The following is a 7458-nucleotide window of genomic DNA, read 5'->3' on the forward strand; positions in this document are numbered from 1 at the left end:
GATCACCCGGCCATCGACCTCTTCTCCTCGCGTCCCCATCTCGCTCGTGCGAGAAGGACCGCCGGCACTGCAGCCGCAGCCGCCTGTTGACGCAGCCCCTCCTTGCAGCGGTTACAGAAACAGAGCTTCCTCTGTGGCCGCAGTCCCTCGTCGATCGCAGCCACGCCTCGAGCGCCGTCGCCTTCCAGCCGACCGACTACCACTGTCAGCCACCGTGCGGCGACCGCTGCTCGCCTCTCAGCCGCCGCTCCCCCTGGCTCGGGAGAGAACGACCGCCGCCACTCCCCCTAGCTCTGCCCCCTTGTGACCGAGAAACAGGACAATCCTCTTGCTGCTGCGAACGCCGGTTGCCACCACCGTCACCGCTGCTGCCCAGCCAGCGACGACGCCGCTCGCCGCCCAGCCTGCCTCCTTCTCCACCGCCGCCGCTACGCTCCGGCCAGCAACGACTGCTGCTGCCAGCCACCGCAGCCTTCACCTCAACCCCCTCGATCTGCACCGTTGCTGCAGCCCCCTTGCTCTGCATCTTTGCGGCTGCCGCCGGTTGCCACTGCAGCCTCAACCCCAGCCGCTACAACACCACGTCCCTCTTGTTCTGCCTCCGCTGCTGCAGTTGTTGGTTGCCATCACCGCAGCCTCAACCCGGCAGCTCGGCGATTGCTTCCTTGGGTCACAACAGTCACAACCGTCACCTTTTAGCCTCGGTGCTCTCATCTCATACAGTGACAAAAATATAGGGTAGCAACTCTTCCTCCATCGCAACCACCGCAGCGACGAGTCCTTGCCGACGTTGCCCCCAACCACATCACCATCGTTGCCTCCCAGCCCTCAGCAGTAGCGATCCATCCACGCAGCGACTGCAACAAGCATTGTTACCTCTCACCAGTGCCTCCTTCCGCAATGTGACAGAAACAGAGCAACGCTGCCTTCCATCCACGTCGTCGCAACCATCGCAGTGATGAGCCCTTGGCAGTGCTGCCCCAGCCGCACCACTATCGTTGCCTCCAAGCCCTCAGCAATAGGCATCGCTACCTCCCACGTGGCGATCGTAGCTACATCCCTACATCCTCGCAGCAACCCTTCATTCCCATAGTGTTGCCACCGATTGCATCACAACAACAGCACCGAATAGGGCAGTGATTGATGCCCTTGACCAACACCAAAAATAAGAGTTGAGCTTACAGATTTGCAGTCTTACGAAATGGCCACCGATAACACAGTGAAAGCACAAATGGAACCATTGGAAATTAGAATTGAGAACCGGTTACAATAAGTACTTAATGATTTCAAAAAGGACTTATTAGGGAGCCTTAGTAAATTTCAACAAGGTGGGAACTCAAGTTTTACGTTGCACAGATATGAAAATACAGGAAAAGGGCTCCAAGATTTAGACACAATCTACTCGTACATGAAGGTGGATGGACAGCTCGTCAAAATTTATCAGACTTCTATAGTGTTGGAATATCATAGTAGGTTTGAAAGATTGTCAAATCAAGCTAGAGATTGGTCGGAACGATAACTTCTAGATACATTTATTGAAGGGCTTATTCTAGAGATTTGGTGTGAAGTTAAGGCTCGTCAACCCCGCACTATGATAGCTGCGATCTCATTCGCACATCTACATGAGAAAAAAATCAACAAGGAAAATCATGGAAACAGAAGTGACAACAACCAGATGATTAGTAAGCCATTGGCCCCATCTTTTCCCAACCAAAGTCTTGACACCCGAAGACTAACCCAAGAAGAACTCAATGAAAGATTAGCAATGGGTTTGCACTATGATGAAAAGTGGAGTATGGAGCACCAATGTAAACAAGGGCAACATATGATGATTGAGCCAATTAGAGAGGAACTGAAAGCAGAAGAGTTGGACTATGATCATGAGGGTATAAATTCTAATGAAGATGTTGGACCTACCATACATACAATGCATGCATTAGCCGACTACTCTAACCTGCAAACTATGGAAGTTGGCGAAACTCTGGAACAACAGCCTGTTATAGTTTTGATTGATACTAGTAACACTAACAATTTTATGGACAGTGAGACTGTTGACCGATTGGCCCACCATATTGAAGACTATACCAGATTCGAAGTAAAGATCGTTGATGGACGAATTTTCACTTGTGATAGCAGAGGTTCAAAGATAAAATTGATTATACAGGGCCAAAAGTTTCATGCAACGATTACTACACTGAAAGACCGACCTATTGCTTACATTATCAAAAACTGGAGACCATACTTACTTGATCAACGGGTTGTGATGCGTTGTATATAGTCTATGGCTAAAGTGCTGAAAGAGAAACTCCCTGAGATTGATGCTGCTCAGCCTTGAGGACGAGGCTGATTTGAAGAGGGAGAAACTGTTAGGACCCTTTTTCTGAGCTTTTGAATAATGTTTATTAAGTCTGTTTAGTCCAGTTGTTTATTGAGTCGGTTTGGTTCAGTTAGAGTCAAGTAGAGGTTTATTTAATATTTATTTATTATTAGAGTTCAAGTCCTGGACTCTGGGTAAAACTCTATAAATAGGGATATACTGCTTCTTTTCAATAATCTATGAAAAATACTATTCTGTCTTTTGACAAACCCTAAGAGGTCGATCCCCTTGAAGTGATCAAGGAGGGCCAATCCCCTCGAAGTGATCAAGGAGGCCGATCCCCTCGAAGCGATCATTATCATCCTCATTTCTCCCCTTTCTTCGATGATAAGACTTTAGGGTCTTATCATTTGGTATCAGAGCGATGATGAGACTTTGAGGTCTTATCAAGGACTTGACCCATCTCCTATATAAGTACTTTTGTCTCCCATAGTCATCTCCCACAATTGTTCCAAAAAAGATTAGTTGATAAAATAATCTCTAAAATTTAAGATTAGCAAACCAACCTGATTTCTCAATTCGATAAGACCATGCTTGTAAATTCTATCCTCAATTGAACCCCCCCTCACTCTCTGATTAATTTGGGCCTCCTTGAGAAAACTATCCATAGTATCTCCACTTTGCCCAATAGGGTGATACTAATCACGGGATGAAACTTAAACTCGGTAGTTGGAGTAATATCACTACCTCCAACTCCTTGGGTCATCTTCCATTTCATGACATTTTCCTTATCAAAGCCTCTATTAGTGCAAGGTGTATCCTCCTATCTTTAACAAAGAGTAATACATTTGGGTTGACATCTTATTAGCCAAGTATGGTACACTACATCTTTAAAACCTTTCTTATTGTCATTCCCCAATATGGAAAAAGACCATCCAAAATGTCAAGTGTAGCCTTAGAAGACTTATTAGTTTCGATTTATACACTAACCTCCCAAATAACCCATCGATCACCAACATCCCCCTATCCAAGTGGTCCACATTCTTCAATATTATTGTTATAGATCGGTTATCCCTAATTTCTGATCTTATCATTGATAATGATTGACATCTTCCTACACTTAATAGTTTTTTTCATCTCTTCTTCACCATTGGAATTCAACCCATATAGTCCAAGAATGACAAGTGGATTTGGAGCCTCACACATTTAGAAAAGTTATATCGAAAAGTTTATATAGTTTTTCTACAAGAAAAGCAGATGAGGAATAGAATGGCTAGATGACTATATAGTGTTAGAAGAGGATAAACGATACAAATTATGGAAGAAATTATTTTATATTAAAGCTATTCTCTCCCTAGTTATACAGATTAAGAGGGAGGATTTCCCTCAACATAGTAGAGAGATTTCCTTATTCAGTTAGGAAAATCTTATTTACTATCATGCCCCCGCAAGATGGTGCTGCTATCAAGGGTACCAATCTTGGATTGATGCAATGCAAATAGTTTACGAGCGAGAGGTATTGTGAGTGAGTCGGCTAATTGATCAGCAGTATGTACATGAGAAACATGAAGTTGACGGCGAACAATTTGATCTCGCATAAAGTGGAAGTCGTTAGTAATATATTTTATGCTGGAGTGAAACATCGGATTAGCACATAGATAGGTAGCTCCGACATTATCATAATATATTGTAGGAGAGGAACTGACGTTGAGTTCCTTGAGCAGATTTATGACCCAATTTAGTTCTGTAGTGGCAGTAGTGATGGCATGGTATTCAGCTTCAGTTGTAGACCGTACGATTGTCTTCTGCTTCTTAGAACTCCAACTGATTGGATTAGCGCCAAGGAAGATAATATACCCCGATGTGGATGTTCGATCATCAAAGTTGCCTACCCAATCGGCATCGGCAAAGGCTTGAAGACGAAGTAAAGAGTGTTTATGAAGAAAGAGACCATGATTGAGGGTTCCCTTAAGATATTGCAGGACTCGTTTGACCATAGACCACTGTATAATAGATGGCCTTTGCATAAACTGTGATAATTTGTTGATTGCAAAGGAGATGTATGGATGGGTGAGAGCTAAGTACTGTAAGGAGTCAATGACTTGTTGGTATTGAGTGGGTTCTGCAATAAGACTTCCATAAGATAATTTGAGAGAGCCACTAGTAGAGAGAAGAGTTGTAACTGCATTTGCGTCCTGCATATTTGTTTTTGATAATAAATCTTGAATATACTTTCTTTGTGAGAGAAAGAGACCAGAAGATATGAATGTAGCTTCGACGCCTAGAAGTAGTTCAAGGGTCCTAGATCTTTAAGTGAGAATCGATCTGCCAACTATTTAATGAATACTTGAATTGCTACGGGATTGTTGCCTGTGACAATGACATCATCCATATATACTAGAATATATATTGTGTCACCATGATGTTGTCTGAGAAATAATGAGGTATCAGATTTGGAGTTGAGAAAGCCAATTGAAGTCAGAAAAGAAGTTCTGTGTACTAAGCTCTTGGAGCCTACGAAGTCCATAAATAGCTTTTCGCAGTTTGCAAACATGCCTTGGATACTGAGGATGAGTGAAACCAGGAGGTTGTTGCATAAAAATAACTTCAGTTAGAGTCCCTTATAAAAAGACATTATTAACGTCCAATTGTCATAATTGCCAGCCCTTAGTGGTCGCCAAACTCAGGATAAGTCAGATTATAGCTGGTTTAACAATGAGACTAAATGTCTTAGTGAAATCAACTCTAGATCTTTGATAAAACCCTTTGGCAATGATGCGTGCCTTATATCGGGCAACAGAGTCATTTAGGTTCCACTTAATTCGATAGACCCACTTACACCCGATGATGTTTTGTGTATGATAAGAGGGTACTAGATCCTATGTTAAGTTATGGAGTAGGGCATTATATTCTTCACACATGGCGGTATGCCAATGTGGAGATTTTTGAGCTTGAGTGAAGGTGGTGGGTTCAACGGTGGTGGATGAGGAATCCATGATAGCATGGAGGTCAAGGACTTGGCGTGGTTTGAAAATACCACTCTTAAAGCTTATGGTCATAGGATGGTTGGAGATCATGGAATCATAAGGTTGCATTGTTAGAATAAGTGGTTGAGAGTCATTGACACAGATTAGGTCAGGTGGAGGTACGTCAGTGTCACTTGACCGAAAAAGAGGTAAAGATAACGGTTGTGTTTCTGAACTAATTGCGCCAACATTTGGAGAAGAAAGAAGTGGAGTAGGAATGGAGGGAATGGGCAATTGCTGAATTGGAGGAGTGATATAGTGTGGATCATGAGGGGAGGAACTGGACAATATCTTGGAAGGCTCATCCGGTTGGATCAGAGGTATACTCCAGTGAGGAATGGGTAATGAAGTGGTCTGCATAGTAGGATTGGTATGATTTTGGAAAAGAAAGATAGACTCAACAAAAATAACATGATGTGATATAAAGACTTTATGAGTGTGGAGATTATAACAGCAGAAAGCATTATGTTCAAGAGAGTAACCTATAAAGACGCAAGGACTAAATCGTGATGTTAACTTATGAGAAACATAGGGACGTAACCATGGATAACATAAACAACTGAATACTCCGAGTTTACGAAGGTTTAGGGGTTTGTAAAATAGTATATCAATGGGGGATTGGTATTGGAGGATTGTCGTAGGCATTCTATTAATAAGGTAGACGGCAGTTTGAAAAGCTGTTGTCCAAAAGTTTGAAGGCACGGAGGCCTGATGTAGAAGTATAAGCCCAATTTCTACTGTATGCCGATGTTTATATTCAACGGAGCCAACAAGTTGAAGAGTATGCGAGAGAGACTTGAGGTGTTGTATACCACAAGGTGAGAGATAGGATGCTAGGGCTTGATATTCACCGCCACCATAAGAGTAAACTATTTTGATTATAGACTAGAAGTGATTTTCAACCAACTTTCGAAAGGTGGGAAAGATAGTAGACATGTCAGATTTATGGTGAAGATGATAGAACCATGTGTACTTAGTGAAGTGATATATAAAAATGACATAAAATCTGAATTTATCAAAAGATAGGATAGGAGCAGGCTCTAAACATATGTAAATATAATTTCAAATGGTTTAGAGGAGGAAATGAAAGATAAGCCAAAGGGCTATCGATGACTTTTATTACTAAGACATATATCACAATGCGTTATAGAACCATGTGATTTAAAAATAGGAAGAGAATAACGAGAAAGTAATTTCTACTGAATAAGGGATGAGGGATAACCAAGACGACGATGCCATACATCAATTGGAGCTGTAACGGAAGAATGAACAATGGGCTGGGTTATTTATGGAGCTGATGACCATTCGTAAATGTTACCTCTATTCGGGCCCTGGACCAAGGATGCCCCCATACTTAAGTCCTTAATAAGAAAGGAATCAGGAAAGAATTCAATTAAAGTATTGTTATGTTTACAAAATTGAGAAACAGAAATGAGATTACGTTTAATATGAGGGGCGCATAAAACATCATCGAGTGTAAATGTGGTAGTATTAGAAGTAAGCATTGTGGAACCAGTATAAGTTATAGGAAGTCCTTTACCGTCACCGATGATGATATCTTCGTCGCCGCTATAGGAGTTGTGAAGAGACAAATTCTGAAGATTAGCGGTGATGTGATGGGAGGCACCATAGTTGACAATCCAATTGGGTTGGCTAATCGTCGGAGTAGTTATAAGATTTGCTTGAGGCTAGTGTGACAGAGTAGGGAGGCAAAGTCGAGACCGATAAATTTTAGCGGAGTGTCTGACTTTATCACACAATTAGCAGAGAACCCTTCTTTGGTGGCTTGGTGGGGTAGAATGCCAAGACAGATGATTATTGAAGTTTTCACTTTGCGAGAAGTTATGAGTAGGAGGACAAGAGGGGTTTCACATGGAATCTATAGGATCAAGATATATATTGGCCAAACATTTGGAGATGTATGAAGGATACCGAGTGCCCTTCCTCTTAGACTAGTGATTGACTTGAGCTGTGATAGTCGGGCCGAGCAGCTTGTCCTCACGCTTCAAATACGTCTCATAATTAATCAACTTATCATAGAGTTCTTCAAATAATACTAGTGTGTCGCGTGCCCGAATTGCAGCTGCCAACTCCTTGTAATTATCTCCGAGACCA

The sequence above is a fragment of the Musa acuminata genome, chromosome BXJ3-9 (genome assembly GCF_036884655.1).
Source record: "Musa acuminata AAA Group cultivar baxijiao chromosome BXJ3-9, Cavendish_Baxijiao_AAA, whole genome shotgun sequence".
Classification (NCBI taxonomy): Eukaryota; Viridiplantae; Streptophyta; class Magnoliopsida; order Zingiberales; family Musaceae; genus Musa; species Musa acuminata.